The sequence below is a fragment of the Podarcis bocagei genome (assembly GCF_964188305.1).
Source record: "Podarcis bocagei genome assembly, chromosome: 3".
NCBI lineage: Eukaryota > Metazoa > Chordata > Lepidosauria > Squamata > Lacertidae > Podarcis > Podarcis bocagei.
Window position 1 is genome coordinate 91,178,516 of NC_138127.1, and position 20,011 is coordinate 91,198,526.

The following is a 20,011-nucleotide window of genomic DNA, read 5'->3' on the forward strand; positions in this document are numbered from 1 at the left end:
GCGGTTTGAATCCCCACAACGGGGTGAGCTCCTGTTGCTCGGTCCCAGCTCCTGCCCACCTAGCAGTTCAAAAGCAAGTAGATAAATAGGTACCGCTCCAGTGGGAAGGTAGACAGTGTTTCCGTGTGCTGCTCTGGTTCACCAGAAGCGGTTTAGTCATGCTGGCCACATGACCCGGAAGCTGTACGCCGGCTCCCTCGGCCAATAAAGCGAGCGCCGCAACCCCAGAGTCGTACGCGACTGGACTTAACTATCCCTTTACATTTACCTTTAAGGAGACGTGTTCACATTTGAACAGAACGGCCTGCGACTTTTCCCTGCGGTTCAAACAAACCTCTTTTTTCTTCTCAAAGCAGTTTGCAAAGAGATATACAGCAAAATAAAATGATAATGTAATACAACAACCAGCTGAAACAACCTTTCCGTTTCAGAATGCTATGGAAACCCTGCGCAAGAGCAGTTTGCCGCTTTGAGGAGTACGAGTGCTGCCATCATTAGAAGCGCTTGGAAACAGGTGCTTAGAAATTTGTCCTGTTCCCATCCCTGCCTGCACTCCGTCGTCATATGAGAGGTGAAACTGCAGCTGCCTTCACAATGACGTGTATTTATTTCAGGGGAAATGTGAGTTCAAGGGGTTAAGGGCAGTCTGGCCATTGTGGGTCAGAGGTAGCTGGCTGATCAGCCTACAAGTCATTGTCTGGCTGAGGTAATTAGCAAATGAATGTTGCCTCCGAAGAGGATCCAAGGCTGCAAATCCCCTTGTCCTGGGCTGACAACATAAACACTGCCTTAGATTACAAGCTTCGGTTTCCAGAGCAGAAACCTGCTCAAACCAGACCGCTAGGAATTCATTATCCGTGTGAAAGGATAATAACTTGCTCCAAGGATAACCTCCAAGAAAAAGAGATGGAGTTTTTTTTTCAAAAGGAGAAAAGAACACCACAACTTTACCACAAGGCATGATTCACCTTTTAGAGCAGAGTGGAGAACCTGAGCCATGGGGGCCAAAGGCAGCCCTCGAATTCTCCATCTGGCCCTCAGGACTCTCCTCACACCACAGCCCAGGTCACAAGTCTCACCTGCCCTGCTTCACACCCTTGGAGTGTTTTTCAGTGGTTGGACTAGGACTTTGAACTCAGATCATGCCTTTTGCATTCCCCGATGGATTGGGGAGATATATTTTGCAGGGTTGCTGCTGCTCTTCTTTTACTGTACATTTCAGCAGTTCAAACCCTTTTGAATTGCTCCTGAGAAACCTTAACTTCCTGTAACCTCCAGCCATGAGCAAAAATGTTTACACAGCCTGGATGTGACTCGTGTTGATCCAGGACTATACCCCATGAGCAGCTTCTAAACAGCTGCTTCCTTTTCTTTCGTCCTTTTTTATATCTTAAAATTGTTTATTTAGCTTTTCAATTAAGTACTGAACTGACAAAGCAGATAATGGAGGCAAAAATGATCGCATAAACCATGGGTAGGTAAACTAAGGCCCGGGGGCTGGATCTGTCCCAATCGGCTTCTAAATCCGGCCCGTGGAGGGTCCAGAAATCAGCAGGTTTTTACATGAGTAGAATGTGTCCTTTTATTTAAAATGCATCTCTGGGTTATTTGTGGGGCATAGGAATCCGTTCATTATTTTCTTTCAAAATATAGTCCAGCCCCCCACAAGAGCTGAAAAAGTTTGCTGACCCCTGGTGTAAACTAACATAAACATTTCTTTTGTGGGTGGCAACAAGGAAGAAAACAAAAGTGGCTATCATAGGAGAGAAGTCTGTTACACAAACATACCAGATCAAAATATCTCTCTCTTTCATATTTATCAAAATGCATATGGATGATCTCATTGATGGAAGGTATTCCCTCTTGCTAATTGCATTATTAGTATTCAAAAAGAATCAGCAAATCATGTATTAATTCTCTTATCTGGTGTATGTAGTGAAATAATATCTACTGATTACTTCAAAGCAGAAATACACTTGCGGGCAAAGAAGATTGAAAGCAGATTTTGACGGGAAATAAGAAGTTTGGATTGTTCCTGACTTTTCAAACGTGTTTTTTGTAAATAATGTAACAACTGGATCTGTTGCACCTTCTAGGTAACTGCACACAATTCTTGAACTGACATTCATTTGCCAAAACCATTGATTGACCTCAGTGAAAATTGGCACTGGTCAGTAGCAAATATCACTCGCCCTCCTATTCTGTCAGACCTCATTCCCATATAACTGGAGGCCAACGCAGGGTTTTCCCCCAGCCAGATCTCAGTTCTGACACCTCTCAGGTGCGTACCATTGCCATTCTAAGAGAACAAGGGAGGTGTTCATGGTAAGTTCCAGACCTCCTTTTCTAGAAAAACAGCACTGATCGTAATAACACAAAACAATACTTTCATACTGGCTCCCGGTGGAGTATCGGATCAGGTTTAAGGTGCTGGTTTTGACCTTTAAGGTGCTGGTTTTGACCCCTTTGTGGCTTAGGGCCCTCATATTTATGGGACCGCCTCTCCTGGTATGCCCCACAGAGGACCTTAAGGTCCATGAATAATCATAGTTTAGAGGTCCTGGGCCCTAAGGAAGTCAGATTATCCTCCACCAGGGCCTTCTCAGTGATGGCTCCGACCTGGTGGAATGCTCTGTCCCATGAGACCAGGGCCCTGCAGGATTTAACTTCCTTCCACAGGGCCTGTAAGACAGAGCTATTCCGCCTGGCTTTCAATCTGAACTTAGCCTGATCTTTTATTCCCCTTCCTTCCTTCCCTCCCCTTCCCCTTTTTATGAAGATTACCCGCTCTGGGATCCCACAGCTAATTCTCCCCTGGTCTCCTCGCTGGCCCAAATAGGACTAATTTAGCCAGCTAGCCCTGGTAATCATCTAATGTTTATTGAATGAATTTCCCCCCTAAATTGATTTTTGAATTCTGAATTTATTGTTATTCACGTTTTATACTGTATTTTAAGCTGGTTTTTGTTGCATCAATTAAGTGTTTTAAATTTGTTGTTAGCCACCCTGAGCCCGGTTTTCTGAACCGGGAAGGGCGGGGTATAAATAAATTATTATTATTATTATTATTATTATTATTATTATTATTATTATTATTATTATTATTATTATTAGCTTCGGTACATATACACAACCTGAACATAGGATGGAGAAGCTCACAGCATTAAACATCCCCTTAAACTTCTCTGTGTCTCCCAGCTTCCAACTTGCACACATGTCATGACTCTGGCTGTTGTTTTGCCTAAAATCACACGGCCTTCACTTCTCACAACTGCCTCGTTGGGGCAAGACCTGCTGGGAAGAGTCGCTGTGCTCACTAGGCCTCCGTGAGTCCACCGACACCTTGTGAATTATCCCTGACCTGTAACCGATGCCCACCCTGACACATTGTGTGTAAAACCAGTGGGCTGGCCCTAGATACATCATTGGGGTCAGAAACATTGGGGTCTCACCGGTGGCCCCGAGGTTCACCCCGGGTGGGGACGAAAAGCCAGCTGCTGCCGTGAACAGCAACCAAACTCTTGCATCACCTCAGCAAGACAATGAAAAAAAGCCCTTTCCATTCTTCTGCATCCGCCACCTGCCTGGACCAGCCCCCTCGCCTCGTGTGTGTTTTCAGTGTAACCGAAATAGATTTTCAGTGTGTAAACAGTCATTCTACCCTCCTCATCCATATTTGATGGATACGCCTGTGCAGTGGATACTCGGATCCGCTCGGTAAGTGATAAGAAACCAGATACAATAGTGTCACAGGCCCTTCTCAGTTACATGGCACGGGTGGCAGCTGTTATTCTAGGCAGCTTGCAGTGTAATGGGTGCTGGAGGGATAGGAAAATTAATTAGAGGTATATATTGCGGAAATCGCCTTTTCCACATTCAGCGCCGCCTTTAATAGAAAGGTCTGCTTGGGGTTGCCGAGTTCATGGAAAGTCATTCCTCCCATTGAGCTGTCAAGGCCCCCCACAATGGCAGGAATAAGGCCATTGAGCCAGGGCATGAAGGATGACTAAGATTCCCTTTCACCCAATAGGATTTATAAGGTGCTGTCACCTGTGAGCCCCCTGCCCCCACCTCATGCCGCTGATAAGCTGATGCGATGTCATTCCAACTGCTGAAGGGTAAGGGCTGATTGCCTAGAGAGTCGAGAATCTGTGCAGCTGCTTTTGAGGAACAAGCGGTAACAAGAGTTAGTGCTCTCTCAAGGCCACCCTTTGAGATTCAGAGCTGAACAGGAAACATGCATGTGAATAACTTAGATTTTTGTTGTGGTGGTTGTTAGGCGGTATATAAATCTTGCTAAATAATAAAGTAAAATAAGTGCCCATCGCAATAGCCACAGGACACTGCAAGGGTTCTTTTTCTTTACATATTTCACGCTGGCTCCGTTCTACATATTGATTCAAAATCAATGTCCAAATCTTTCACCGTCTATATATTCATCAGTGTAATAACATAAATGCAAAAACTGTGCAAAAGGCTAATGTTATAGGAGAGTCATTTGCCTCCTAGTGGGACCTAGGAATCAGAATGTGCTGAAGCTGTTCTAATGGGATTGTCTAGTAGTAACAGCCCTCTGGGCATAAATTGTACCTTATATAATAATTTAATATCAAGCAATCTGCAACAAAATGTTACAGTGTGGACAGTTGCTGTTCTGGCTTCCATAACTCTTTCAGTGTTCCACACAACAAATAAATCCAGTTCCTGAGCCTTTGTACCTGGCTGATGTCTTTCCTAGGAAACTGAAGATCACCTAAAAGCAGAAGGAATGAAGTTTATCCTATTCTACAGCCAGGGCTGGCCCAAGACATTTTGGCACTCCCATCAGGGGAGAAGGGGTGACTGAATATCTACGTCAGGAACAAGGAGGCACTAATGATCTACATCAGGATCTGCTGCCCCAGTAGATCCTGCCACCTGAGGCAACTGCCACACCTTTTTTCATGGGTGGGCCAGCCCTGCTTACAGAGTCAAAAGAGTTTGTAAAAGGCAAAGGTAAAGGACCCCTGACCATTAGGTCCAGTCGTGACCGACTCTGGGGTTGCGATGCTCATCTCGCTTTATTGGCCGAGGGAGCCGGCATACAGCTTCCGGGTCATGTGGCCAGCATGACTAAGCCACTTCTGGCGAACCAGAGCAGTGCACGGAAATGCCGTTTACCTTCCCACTGGAGCGGTACCTATTTATCTACTTGACTTTGACGTACTTTCGAACTGCTAGGTTGGCAGGAGCAGGGATTGAGCAACGGGAGCTCACCCTGTTGCAGGGATTCGAACCGCCGACCTTCTGATCGGCAAGTCCTAGGCTCTGTGGTTTAACCCACAGTGCCACCTGTACTCTTTTCAATTGGCAGGTGAGAGAAAATTACATCAGCCCTGTGCTACACGAGCCTCTTCAGAGGTTAAGGAATGCATCCTTTTCGTGGTCCAATAGTGGCCCTGAAGATACCTGGGTACTGAGTTGCCAATGACCTACTTCCTGAATTACTTCTCTTGCATTTCCTACTTTACTTTCCCCAATGCGTATAATGGTGTCTTACTCAACTTTGTGTATACTGCAAGATACATTTCCCCCCTCTATTCTTACTAGGCATCATGTATCATTGTTAACACACAGCACATCATCTTTTAGCATTGTTTCTTATCACCTGAGTGTTTTGACGCTCCAGAAATAGAGCTGTTTGCTACAGCAAGTCTTGTCATAATATCCACAAGGGGCGGGGGGGGGGGAGAGAGAGAGAGAGAAAATTTCCAGATTGACTGTTATTTCAGAACATTAAGAATGAAGGAGGAGAGAAGCCAACCCTTCATGCTTGGTGGAAAACAAAACAGCAGAGCATTGAAGAAGTGATACGCAGGAAGGGGCGTATCTCTGATCCTCTAAGATGAGCCTGCAACTCGACACTATTAGCAGGAGGGAGGAACTGGTGCCTGCATATTGTGGGTGTAGATACACAGAGGCGTCCCAGGCATGCACAGAATTCCAGCTCATTTGGGGAACTCCCATTCATTTCAACTGCGGTGGATTGAAATGAATGGAGACTGCTGCAAACACAGGAAATGTGGCCTACTAAAATGGGGGCTCAGGAACTTTTTCCCTACAAAGGGTCATTGGATAGCTCAGTTTGTTAGAGTGTGGTGCTGATAACGCCAAAGTTGCAGGTTCGATCCCCATATAGGACAGCTGCATATTCCTGCATTGCAGGGCATTGGACTAGGACTCATGGGTAGGCAAAGTAAGGCCCAGGGCAGGATCTGGCCCAGTCACCTTCTCAATCTGGCCCGTGGACGGTCCAGGAATAAGCGTATTTTTACATGAGTAGAATGTGTCCTTTTATTTAAAAAGCATCTCTGGGTTATTTGTGGGGTATAGGAATTCATTCATTCCCCCCCCCCCAAGAAATATAGTCCTGCCCCCCACAAGTTCTGAGGGACAGTGGACCGGCCCCCAGCTGAAAAAGTTTGCTGACCCCTGGACTAGGTGATCCTCAGGGTCCTTTCCAACTCTACAATTCTATGATTCTGTTAAAAGTCATCCAGGGTTGCAGCTGATGGATGGAGCCAGAAACCAAAATGGGCCCAACCAAAGTCCCAAATGGGTGCAGTTTGCAAGATGAATGTATAGCTCTTTTTGCACAATGGGCACCACGCCAGTCCTTCTTTGTCTCACACATAAGGTGAGGGCAGGGAGCCAATTGGTTCATTTTCCTTGTTGACAGTTCCCAAAATAATGTACAGCTCACACTTCCCAAAACAACGCGCATACTGAAATGCAGCTCTCCTTCAAAGCTTGCACTTTCTCAGAGTTTGTCATTCAGCTCCTCCGGCCAAGTCATGCGTACAAAAATAAACATATTTGGGGAAAATAATAAACAAAAATGCTTCGTGGTAATGGGTATGTTAGGCAATGTTGCATACAAAATGTGCGTACAGTGGTACCTCGGGTTACATACGCTTCAGGTTACATACGCTTCAGGTTACAGACTCCGCTAACCCAGAAATAGTACCTCAGGTTAAGAACTTTGCTTCAGGATGAGAACAGAAATTGTGCTCCGGCGGCACGGCAGCAGCGGGAGGCCCCATTAGCTAAAGTGGTGCTTCAGGTTAAGAACAGTTTCAGGTTAAGAACGGACCTCTGGAACAAATTAAGTACTTAATCTGAGGTACACTGTAATAGAATAAATTCACACTAAAGTTTCCTATAACATTAGATATAGATATAGATATAGATATAGATATAGATATAGATATAGATATAGATATAGATATAGATATAGATATAGATATAGATATAGATATAGATATAGATATAGATACAGTGGTGCCTCGCAAGACGAAATTAATTCGTTCCGCGACTTTTTTCGTCTAGCGAATTTTTCGTCTTGCGAAGCACGGTGTCGGAAAAGTTTTGGAAAAGCTTCAAAAATCACCAAAGTCTTCAAAAACCTCAAAAAAGGCTACCACACCGCGTTCTATGAGTTGCTCCTCAAAGTCAAGTCGCAACTGTATTAACAGTATTAAGAAAAAGGAAACAAACTTGCAAGACGTTTTCGTCTTGCGAAGCAAGCCCATAGGGAAATTCGTCTTGCGAAGCAGCTCAAAAACCGCAAAACCCTTTCGTCTAGCGAGTTTTTGTCTTGCGAGGCATTTGTCTTGCGGGGCACCACTGTATAGATATAGATATAGATATAGATATAGATATAGATATAGATATAGATATAGATATAGATATAGATATAGATATAGATATAGATATAGATATAGATATAGATATAGATATAGATATCTAGTTATATACATCAAACTGTTGTAGAAATGTAAAGAACAGAAATTAGAACTAGATAAAATGAGAAGCAGACATACCAAAACTAACTGATGCGTTCATCCCTAGTCACACACTTAAACACACACAAAGCAGAAGAGGGGGGAAATTCCCAGTGGGTAGATCCAGAGAACTAGAGGGCACTAAGAACCCCACGAAAGTGACAATGTAGATTGTCTGCCCCCCCCCATCCCAGCTCTAAGGTGTCAGGTGTGTACTAAGGGCAACCCCTAATCCAGACTCCTCTAAGGATAGGGTGTTGGGACCTCTGTGCATTTGTTTTGATGTTGTTTTTTGGCTAGGATGTAATTCACGATAACCCTTTGGTCAAATCTGTTGCTAGAAGACGATGGCTTGAGTTCCAAGCATGCCAGTCTTGAGTGATGAGCATGCTGTTGTTATGATTGACTGACAGAATTAAAGGCACAGGTGGATCTATACACATACAGATTTTCAAAGCAATTAAAGTTGATGGCCTGCAGAGAGCTTCCTTCACTGTCCTTACATAACCTGTTAGACATTCTTCGCAATGCATCTGCCAGCTATTGATAATGAGGGATAAAAGGACTCAGGATCCGAGACAGATAGGGAGGCATTATGTTAATGCATTATGATGGGCAAGACAGTAACTTAATTTGCGGCATTGCTGGCTGAGGCAGACCCTGCGTAATTTCCAAAGCTGAGAGCTGTGATAGACAGAAAATTGCATTTCTGGCTAGGGGAAGAATCCAGGATAGTGTGAAGGACAGTTTCAAAACTAAACAAGACATGTCCAAGGACCATCTTGAAGGCAAGGCAAGGAGCCAGTTGGATGCTGTGCTGAAAGGTGCTTCATGGACCTTCCAGAATCATCCCAGAGGGATAGGAGAGGGAGGGAAGGAGAGAAAGGGAAGACCAGAATTTGGCTGGGTGTTGTGGTTGCTACACATTGAGGCCTTGGCAGGGGACAGAGGAAAAGGGATGGAGTGGGGAAGTGGTTGGTGGCTGAGTTGGAAAAAAGCTACCCACTCCTTACCTAAAAGCAGAGTTGGGGAGTTGCAGGTCACGGGGCCAAGTACAGCCCTCCAAAACTCTGTGCCTGGCCCTTGGGACTCTCCCCATTACTCTCCATCCCTGCTTTTGTCAAGCCACTGTTGTTTAAAAAAGCCCACCATTTTCCTCTCAGTGTTCTCCACTCCATATTTCTTCAAACTTCTGCCTTTGTGAAAAACAGCTCCTCCCCCCCCCCTTCTTTCAGAATCACTCCCTTCTTGTGGTACTCAGAAGTTTGAGTACAACTGAGCCAAATGCAGCCCTCCAGATCTCTCTATCCAGCCCTAGGGAATCTACCCAAGTTCACTGCCTCCACCCAGGTCACAGATCCATTACTGACCACACTCCAAACCCTTTGCATAGTTGGAATGTATCCTTGACCTGCCATCCACACTGCATGCTTACAGATCAGTTAGAGCACATTGCTCCCCCACCCCAAATAATTCTGGGCACTGTAGTTTATCCCTCACACAGCTACAAATCCCAGCACCTTTAAGAAACTTGGGATTCCTTATGGCAAACCACATGCTTTAAATATGTAGTGTGGGTCTCTCCATAATGCCTCTTACTTTCCTGAATGGGGGAGGCAATATGTGTAGAAACCTCAGACTTTTTCCTTCCTGGCATGTCGCCTAGTATACGGAAGTAAGAATCATACCACTCATTCTTTTGCCTCTGGCCCCATACACCACAGACATGCTCCTGCACCCCAAAGATTATCACTGTGATCCTCCATCTGTAAAAGTTTTGCCAGTCCTGATCTAACTGCCCCCTGTTCTTATATCAAAGCATCCCTGAAAGTCCATGTGTGCTATTCTCCACTCCCAGCCCTGCCCAAGTTTTGTGAAGAATGTGCAACTTTTTCCTCTCTCTTTTTTTAGCCAGCTGGTTCCCAAGAGACCTCTGTCATTGCTCGGGCATGTTTACACATGCTGTACATACACACGAAATAGCATTGCTGGATCTCGCAAAGACAATAAATAACAGTCATAGTCAACTTATCCAAAAACCTTTAAAAAACCTTAACAGAGACCACAGTCCTTTCCCATCTTGAGCTCATTATAAGGGAAATCAACTAATGACTTAGAACACGGGTGGAGAAACCTCTGGACCTCCAGATGTTATCAGACTTCAACTCCCATCAACCCTAGCCAAGCCAAACTAATGAGGATAGCTTAGTCAGCAGAGCATGAGACTCTTAATCTCAGGGTTGTGGGTTCAAGCCCCACGTTGGGCAAAAATGTGCATTGATATACGCATAATCCTTCACCCTATGATGTTGAAGCAGCAATTTCATGCAATATATGTTGTTTGTGGCACAGATGGAGAAAAACATATTATTCCATGTAAATGGTTGTGTTGGCTCTTGATGTTTGCTCTTCCCAGCTCAGGAATCAGAGAGAGGAAACAGGCCTTCAGGGAACTGCTATGCTGGTATTCCAGTGGCCTTGCCAGTCGCTTTTGATCGTTTTGTTGCAATTCACTCACCTAAGCAAGTGCATTTCCCCCCAAAGGCCTTTTGCATTAAACAGTGAAAGAGGATGTGTGCACTTTCAAAGTCCTGTTGCACTATTATCAAAGTTTACACACTCCCACTAGCAGATTGAGTTAAAAAATAAAATAAAAAGGGAGAGCGCCCCTTAACTACTTCACTTCTCTCATTCTCAGGGACTAACATCACCTCAGTAGCCTAGACTAGGCTTTTGCAGCCCAAGCGTTAGAAAACGAGGCCACTTTAAGGCCTGTTTTATGCTGTGTACGTTAATCATAGTGTAATCATGAAAGTGATGAAGCATCACTGCATATGGTAGTTCATTGGCATAGCGCCTGCTTTGATTGCACAGCCGAATCTCTGACCCCCAGCAACCTGCCAAAAGGCCCCCCTTTTCATTTTTGCACCCCATTCCTGCGTTGTGGGGGTTGGGCTAGGTGACCCTTGTGGTCACTTCCACCTCTACAGTTCTGTGATTCTATCACCATTACATCAGCCACACATCCATGCTTTCAAGTGCAAGCTTTTTTTCACCTGGATAGTCGTAGTAGCAATAGTAGAGGTACTTATAATAAAATAAAATCTCTAGGTGATGTATCTCAAGGGGCTTCGGACAAAGGCATCGGGTCAAGAGTGTCATCTGCCAACTGAGATTCAGCAGGCGCCTTCTGTTCCTACTTTTAAATGTCTCCAGAAAACTTTCCCATTCCGTTAAGCTTATGCAGGCAATTAAGAATGTACCTTTCCACAATAGTTAGCTGATTTCTGGCGTTAACTTTTAATATTTGGGGGGGGGTATGTTTTCATATACCATTGTTGTAAAGTGCTCCAATATTTTCATATGAATAGTGGTATATGTATGTATATATGTATATAGAAAGCCATTACAGTGGACGCTTGGGTTGCGAACGTGATCCGTGCGGGATGTACGTTCGCAACCCACGGCGTTTGCAACCCATGTCTGCGCGTCTGCGCATGCGCAGGTTGCGATTCAGTGCTTCTGCGCATGCGCAAAGCTTGATTTAGCACTTCTGCGCATGCGCCAATGCCGAAACCCGGCAGTAACCCGTTCCGGTACTTCTGGGTTTTGGCATCCGTAACCCAAAAAAATGCAACCTGAAGCGGCTGTAATCCGAGGTATGACTGTAATTGTTGTCACTTTCCAAATGATGGCAGGTGGCAATGGGGTAGATCTGCAGCTTGCAAGCAAAGTGGGTGAAAATATTCGTGCCAGCAATAGGAAGTGTTGGGTATGAGGTAGCTTGACCTTTCTCGACTCAGGGATGCCTTTGGGGGCATCTACTCTTGTCCAGGCAATGCAGAGCAGCAAGTGTTGCGAAAGACATTTGCAGAGTACAGGTCAGGGTGTGAAGTTTCAGGCGAGTGACGGCTGGTCTGGAACGAATGCAACAAATACCGCGTACACCATGCCTTGGGTTGCAAATATTGACACACTTGCTATGTACACAAGGGAAGAATCCTGACATGCTTTAAGACAAAAGCTCCGGCTCTCTCGCTCTCTCCTCAAATGCCATTCCATCTGTGCAATTGTTTGCACAGCATTGTGAAAGAAAGTAAAATAAAAACCCCACTTTATTTCTCATTAGCCTTATCATCCAGCAGGGCTGTGCCTGGCAACCTACACTCGCGCAATAAATAGATTTGTTCCGGTTGCTACTACAAACCTTTGGCTCACATCTGCTCAATATGCACCTCTTCCTAGGCACTTGAGCCTGCCAGCAAATTTGCTTTTTCTTGCAACATGCAAAGTGCTGAGCATTTGTAGTTCATGGAAAGCCTTGATAGCAAATGAAATCAAATGGGGAGGATGGGACCCCTCTGCATCTTGTTCTCTACACTATCAAATCTTCCCCATTGCCCTCCCCTAGGAGAATCTGGAAATGGGAGCGCTTCCTCCCACCGAACTGGTCAAACTGCAAATGTGGGAGCTGAACTTTGCTGTGCTTTTTCAACAGGGGTTTGACAAAAAGGAAAAAATTAAAAAGAAATGAAGAAATATTTAGTTACTAAAAAAAAATCTGTATTAACACACACAGGTCAAATAGTACTGTTGTATTTATTTTATGTGGGAGGAGGGATCATTGGGTTTGTTTAGTTCTTTAGTTTTATCATGTATTTTGTCTTTTTTATATTGCATTTTTATGTTGTGAGCTGCCCTGAGATCTATAGATGAAGGGTGCTATACAAATGTAATAAATAATAATCATTTAAATGATATTTAGGTTTGTGTTAAAAATAACACTTTAAAAATTGCTAATTTGCTTAAAATATTCATAAACTACTTAAATTTTCTTTTAAACCAAGGAATCCACAACATAAAAATAGTAAATAAAATCATTAAAATACAACACAAACCATCAGTATATAAGCTGGAGTTGCTCAGTCAGACTCTTAAATCCCAGAGTTATGGGTTCATGCACCACATTGGGCAAAAGATTCCTGCATTTCAGGGGGTTGGACTAGATGACCCTAGGGGGGCCTTCCAACTCTACGATTCTATGAAAAGCACATAAAAAAACAAATAGAAATATTAAAGGAGTTCATACAGACAAATGCTAATGTGCTGCTGAAGTGTTAATAGGCAAGGAATAAAAAGATAAGCAGAGAGAGAGGAAAATGCATTTTATAAAAAGCTAACTGTGCCCCCAGTATTATGCCCTCCTCATTTTCTTTTGTATTATTACATCTTCTTAAACAGCCCACTCTCTGACACCCAGAACAAAAAGATGACAGCCGTAGTACTCACCACAAGTATTGTGTAGTACATCTACGGTAGGAAAAGGCTGCAGCTCAGCGAGAGAGAGACTTCTTTGCCTACACAGCAGGGGCCAAAACAACAACAAACCTCTGGTTACATGAAACATATGCAGTAAACACACAAGACGTAACTGGCTGTACGTTTGAAAAAATAATATATATAAATAGTATATATTATTTTTTCAAACGTACAGCCGGTTACGTCTTGTGTGTTTATTGATTATTTATTATACTTCAGGGGTCAGCAAACTTTTTCAGCAGGGGGGGTGTCCCTCAGACCTTGCGAGGGGCCGGGCTGTATTTTTTTTGGGGGGGGGGAATGAATGAATTCTTATGCCCCACAAATAACCTGGATATGCATTTTAAACAAAAGCACACATTCTACTCATGTAAAAACACCAGGCAGGCCCCACAAATAACCCAGAGATGCATTTTAAACAAAAGGACACATTCTACTCATGTAAAAACACGCTGATTCCCGGACTGTCCGCAGGCCGGATTGAGAAGGCAATTGGGCCGGATCCGGCCCCCAGGCCTTAGTTTGCCTACCCATGGACTACAGCAGCGGTTCTCAGCCTGTGGGTCCCCAGATGTTGTTGGACTACAACTCCCATCATCCCTGAGCTCTGGCCTTGCTAGCTAGGGGTGATGGGAGTTGTAGTTCAACATCTGGGGACCCATAGATTGAGAAAGGCTGGCCTAGAGGATGTACCAGGTTCAATCCTCTGGCATCTCAAGAGATGGCAGGGAATATCCCCTGCCTGAAATGTTGGTGATTTAATGCAGACACTACTGAGCTAGAGGGATGGCAGATTTCTGTGTTCCTCGGGACGGCCACCAACTTGGACAGTTCTGTTTTCTAGAACATTCCACCTTTACCTCAGAGCAGAGATCTTGTATGTGTGTGTGGAACAGCCTGGCTACATTTGTAAATACACACATATAAACACACATGCGCACACATTTCACTTCCGTATAGGGAAATGTCACTTCGGTTCTTTCATTTTGCTCCGGCCACATCTTTGGAGCCTGCCATTCTCTGAAGCGCCAGTCGGCCTGACAGGAGCTCAGCAGAGCCATCAGAGAACAATTTGGGACTCAGCAGTTCTGCATGAGCAACCTGACTTGGCATAAGTCGACACTCCAGTGAGCCAGCGGCAGCCTGTCTTCTTCCCTCAGAGGACCGCAAAAATCTTTCCTGAAATGTTGCTGGATTCTAGGAAAAGGAAGCGCCATTTATGCTGCTCGACTGTTTGGCATTTTTGAGCAGTGTACATTAAAACACACACACAGAATAAAACAATAAAAATTCATAATAAAAGTGAAGAGGGACCCCAACAGCATCTGAAAATGCCCGCTGGAATAAGAAAGCCTTTGCTACGCACCTGATTATTATTATTATTATTATTATTATTATTATTATTATTATTATTAATTATTATTATTATTACCCCGCCCATCTGACTGAGTTTCCCCAGCCACTCTGGGTGGCTCCGAAGTTCAGCACATCCCACCTTTAATATATATATTCACCTTCCAGGTGTGTGCCAGCCTTATTTGGGAGTTAGGTTTCCTCTGTGCCTAGCTTCTTCACTAGCTTCCCTGTGTTGTTCCATATGGCCACACCGACTCAGCCCCGAACACACTGACCAGATGCTTGGAAGCTGTGGCTGGATGGTTTCGTGGGAGCTGATTGAAACTAAATCCTTCGAAGACAGAGGTCCTATGGCTGGGTCAGGATGGCATGGGGATGAGGGACCAACTCCCTTCTCTTGCGGGGCCCAATTAGTGCCCTTGCCTTCCGTTAAGAGTTTGGGTGTAATCCTTGACGCCTCCCTTTCCACGGAGGCGCAAGTTACAGCAACAGCCAAGGCGACATTTTCCCACCTTCGCCGCATAAAGCAGTTGGTCCCTTACCTTTCCCGCCCCGTCCTGACCACAGTGATCCATGCGACGGTCATCTCCAGGCTTGACTACTGTAATTCGCTCTACGCGGGGCTGCCCTTGAAGCTGACCCAGAAACTCCAGCGGGTGCAGAATGCTGCAGCGCGGCTCCTCACGGGGTCTCTGCCATGGGAGCATATTCACCCAGTGCTTTTCCAGCTGCACTGGCTCCCGGTGGAGTACAGGGTCAGATTTAAGGCGCTGCTTTTGACCTTTAAAGCCCTTCATGGCCTAGGACCCTCGTACCTATGGGACCGCCTCTCCCGGTATGCCCCACGGAGAGCCTCAAGGTCCATAAATAGCAACACCCTAGTGGTCTTGGGCCCTAAGGAAGTTAGATTGGCTTCAACCAGAGCCAGGACCTTTTCAACTCTGGCTCTGGCCTGGTGGAACGCTCTGTCTCATGAGACCAGGGTCCTGCAGGATCTGATTTCTTTCCGCAGGGCCTGTAAGACAGAGTTGTACCGCCTGGCCTTTGGCTTGGAGCCAATTTGATTCCCTCCCTCCCTCTCTTTCTTTTTTCCTTTCCTTCTCCTCCTGCGATGAGGCTACATTTTAATATTTTAATGTTTCAATATTTTAATTTTGTTTTTAAGTTGTAATCATTCAACTTGTTTTTATTATTGCTTGTAAGCTGCTCTGAGCCCGGCCTTGGCTGGGGAGGGCGGGGTATAAATAAAAATTATTATTATTATTATTATTATTATTATTATTATTATTATTATTATTTTATAAATAAATAATAATAATAATTCCCAACAACTATTGTATATATGCTTTCATTTCCATTGCATATAACTTCACAGATTGCAGAGCTTGCGTGACTGTCTCCAGCACTGAAGAATATGTTCACAAGACAAAACAATAAAAGTTAGTGTCATCGATGCACGCAGCTGATATAAAAGTTATCGTTTCTCAGCGTTGCTTTGATGGTTGCTTGAGTTGCAAGAAAATACTTTGGTAACTTTCTGCAAACGCATGGATAACCTTGTGTTTCTGGGTCCACCATGTTTTACACGACACTGGTACATTGAGTATTTGATGTTATCTTCAGATGCTGTCATGGAAAATTTTTATGATAGCTTTAATTGTGTCAGCTGTATTATACACATCACTCACAGATCATTTACAGTGAGATTAGCAGTGGGATGGGCAGTGAACAAAGGCTACCTGAAGAGAAATTGCCCTTATTTGTGCTTGATTGCTACCTTCTTTTCCTGCCATGATGGAACAACCTGTATTCTAACTTACTGAGATCTAAATCAGAATCAGAGCAAGCAGATGAGATTGTGTAGGCCATTTGGTCTGAGACTGAAACGAACCCAAGGAATCCCTCATGTACAGAGGCCTTCCCATCACTTTCTTCCAGAAATCTTTCACCTAGAGACAATTGTTCTGTGTCAGAGATATCTGCTGTTGCATCTGCTAAAACTGAGAATATTATGGAAGCATTAGCCTTCATAACATTTCCCCTCAAAATCTGGCCATGCAACTGTATTAGCTCATTCTGCATTCTTGCAAAAGTGTGCTTAGCATTGCACTCCCCCAGTTTCTAAATGCTTAATATTTCATCTCCTGCCTCAACATGAAGCTGCAAAAGTGTCATGTTACCTGTGGTACTGGTCTTACCACGAACAGCAAGGTTATATGACCTACAATGCACAATGGTTGGCATTGTAGGGTAAAGCTTCTGTTTATTTTCCTCTAGAGCTCTTGCATTTGACTTGTTAAGTTGCTCTTCAATCAACACTAATGAGAAGCATCTTCATGTGACTCACTGTGCCATCCACTTTGTAAGCGCAATAATGAAATATAGGTCCTTTCAATGTGGAGAACTGAATTTAAGGCTGGAAAATTGAGAAACCGAGAGAAACCCAAATGCACATATTTGCCCATCCTTGGTCTCTAGTGGTGTTGCATATGTGCTCTGGATCACAAAGTCATAGAACTGTAGAGCTGGAAGGGATCCCAAGGGACATCTAGTCTAACCCCTGCAAATGCAATAATCTCAAATAAAGGATCCACGACAGATGACCATCCATCAGAGCTGCAACAAATATTTAGCAAAGCTCAGTCCAAAATGCTATAGACCACAGAATAGCAATTTCACTGTGGTGTCTAAAGCTAGCTTGGCTAGTTACAGAAGAATAGTAATGTAATGGCTTTAGGGGTTGCTCGTGCGTACGTTGCCGCCACTGCTGGCGAGGTTACCTGGTTAAACCCTTTCTGACTGAACAGCCTCCAGCATCGTGACTGTCTCAGTCGCTGGCAGAATCCGTCAGTGGGCGTTTCTTAAACCTTTTCCAGCATAAAAGTTGTTTCACGCCAAGTCTCCTCCTACTCTCCCTGCATGGAAGTCTTCTGCGCAGGGAGGGTGTGGGCAGCGGAGTACCTGTACTCTCTCCACTGGTCTCCAGCGAAGAGTCTTGGAGCTTCCTCTCCGATTCCCCCATCTGCCCCCCTTCTCCACTGGTGTTACGCTGATTTCCTTCCCCAGCAGATGGGCTGCCTCTCTCCCTACTGGGACCCTCTCCTGCATCCCTTTGGAGCCTTCCCTCCGCCTCTAGCTCCGATGGCAGTTCCCTGACAAGTAACTACGTATTTGTTCCATGTTTATTTTTCCCAGGACAGTTCCAGCACTGCAAATGGCAGTACCCAAATGAGTGGATGAGAAGCTGCAGTCAGAATAACACTGGACGTTTTAGATCATGGGTAGGCAAACTAAGGCCAGGGGGCTGGATGCGGCCCAATTGCCTTCTCAATCCGGCCCGTGGATGGTCCGGGAATCAGCGTGTTTTTACATGAGTAGAATGTGTCCTTTTATTTAAAATGCATCTCTGGGTTATTTGTGGGACACAGGAATTCTTTCATTATTTTTTCTTCAAAAATATATTCTGGCCCCCCACAAGGTCTGAGGGACAGTGGACCGGCCCCCTGCTGAAAAAGTTTGAGGACCCCTGTTTTAGATCTTGGGAGTGGGGGAGGAGTCTCCTAACAAATCTCAGCACCCTCAACAAACTAGTTCCCAGGATGCTCTGGGAAAGCCATGAATGTTTAAAGTAGTACAATATTGCTTTAAATGTACAGTGTAGATGGGGGCCTACGTGGCCAAATCAGCAGGTCCCTATGTGCATATTAACACTCGAAATTAACACCACATAAGTGCTGATGAGATCAACTAGCAGTGACTTGCTGAACTTTGATGCTTGCTTTCAAGTTAATGAAATTTAAGAGCACTTCTGGAAAGACCGTGCAGTTGAGATTAAGTAGACTCGCAATAAAAAAAAGTTATAAGGACAGACCCTCGAAGTGTCTCTATTTTCCAGGGATGTCCCTGATTTAGAGAAGTCACCCTGGTTTCTGATTTGATCCTGGAATGTCCCGCTTTTCCTTAGGACACCCCTATTTTCATCAGAGAAATGATGGAAAGTATAGTAGGTTGTCTCTGTTTTCACTGGAGAAATGTTGGAGGGTGTGGAGTTATCCAACCCCCGAGCCATCTGAAGTCAATCCCATATGGGGAAGGTTGTTTTAAAAAATGTTTAATGTTTTATTATGCTTTTATATATGTTGGAAGCAGCCCAGAGTGGCTGGGGCAACCCAGTAAGATGTGTGGGGTATAAATAGTAAAATTATCATTATGGAATGGGACACCCCTATTTTCATCAGAGAAATGTTGGTGGGTATGTAAGGAGCACTAAACAACTGTTCCCTTATTTTGAAAGGCCTGTTCTCCAGAGTTCCTTGGATAATGATCAATAATCCTTAGAGATTTTGGTTCATTTATCAGCCAGTCATTTCCTTCTCGCTGAATTTCCTCGCTGACTGAAGCTCTCCATTAAGAGGACAAAATTGGACAGAAATGTGTTTCGAGAGCAATTTACTGTCACGAATCCTATGAGTATATGTAAAAGACCACACTGATTGAAATTAGGTCATCCACTTATTTGCTTTTTAAACATTCCTTTGTTAATTTCTATATAATAATAGGTTTAGATAAAATAAAAATATAGAGTGAGTGTATTTGAAAAATGAACTGTGTTCTTTCAAGACAAAACAAAGACCAACGCTTTGTTTAATAACACTATACCTTTAAAGTACATTTCCCCCGTCAAAGAATTATGGGCACTGAAGTTTACTTCTCATAGATTTATAATTCCCACCTGCCCTTAAACGACAGTGCTGCAAGCACCAGCCACACACAGCAGTACAGGAGATCACTGACAGTACTTATCGGGCATTTATCATCAGCTTAGTCATAGATCCAATACAAAATGAATCAAAACCCCAGAAACATATTTACAAAGGAGGTCAAACCGTCCCACAGGCATCTGTAATAAAGTGGTGCTATTTGCAACCATAACATGCCACGTTTCGCTTATGCTGCCCTGCTAAATTCACTTACAAGATAATATGTCCATAATTCCCAACCAAACCATTGGGCATGCTGGTTGGGCTGATGGGCGATCTGGAAGGCCCCCCCATCCCAGATCTAAAGCCACACAGGTCTTAAACTTTTCACTGTGTACTGAGAATTTCATATGAAGTCCTGTGAAAGCAGGACAAGTGTAATAAAAGCCTGCACTTTCGCTTTAATCCCTGTGTGTACATAGTATGGCATTCTTTTCTTTTCTTTTTAATTATAAGAATGCATTCTATAATTTAATTTTATGGTTTTTAACATATGTCGGTATCATGCTTTTAAATGAATATTTTATACCATTTTAGGTAAACCCATTAGATTTTTTTTAACTAAGCAATATATAGTAGATAGGTAGCCGTGTTGGTCTGCCATAGTCAAAATAAAAAAATTCCTTCCAGTAGCACCTTAAAGACCAACTAAGTTAGTTCTTGGTATGAGCTTTCGTGTGTATGCACACTTCTTCTTCAGTGTATCTGAAGAAGTGTGCATGCACACGAAAGCTCATACCAAGAACTAACTTA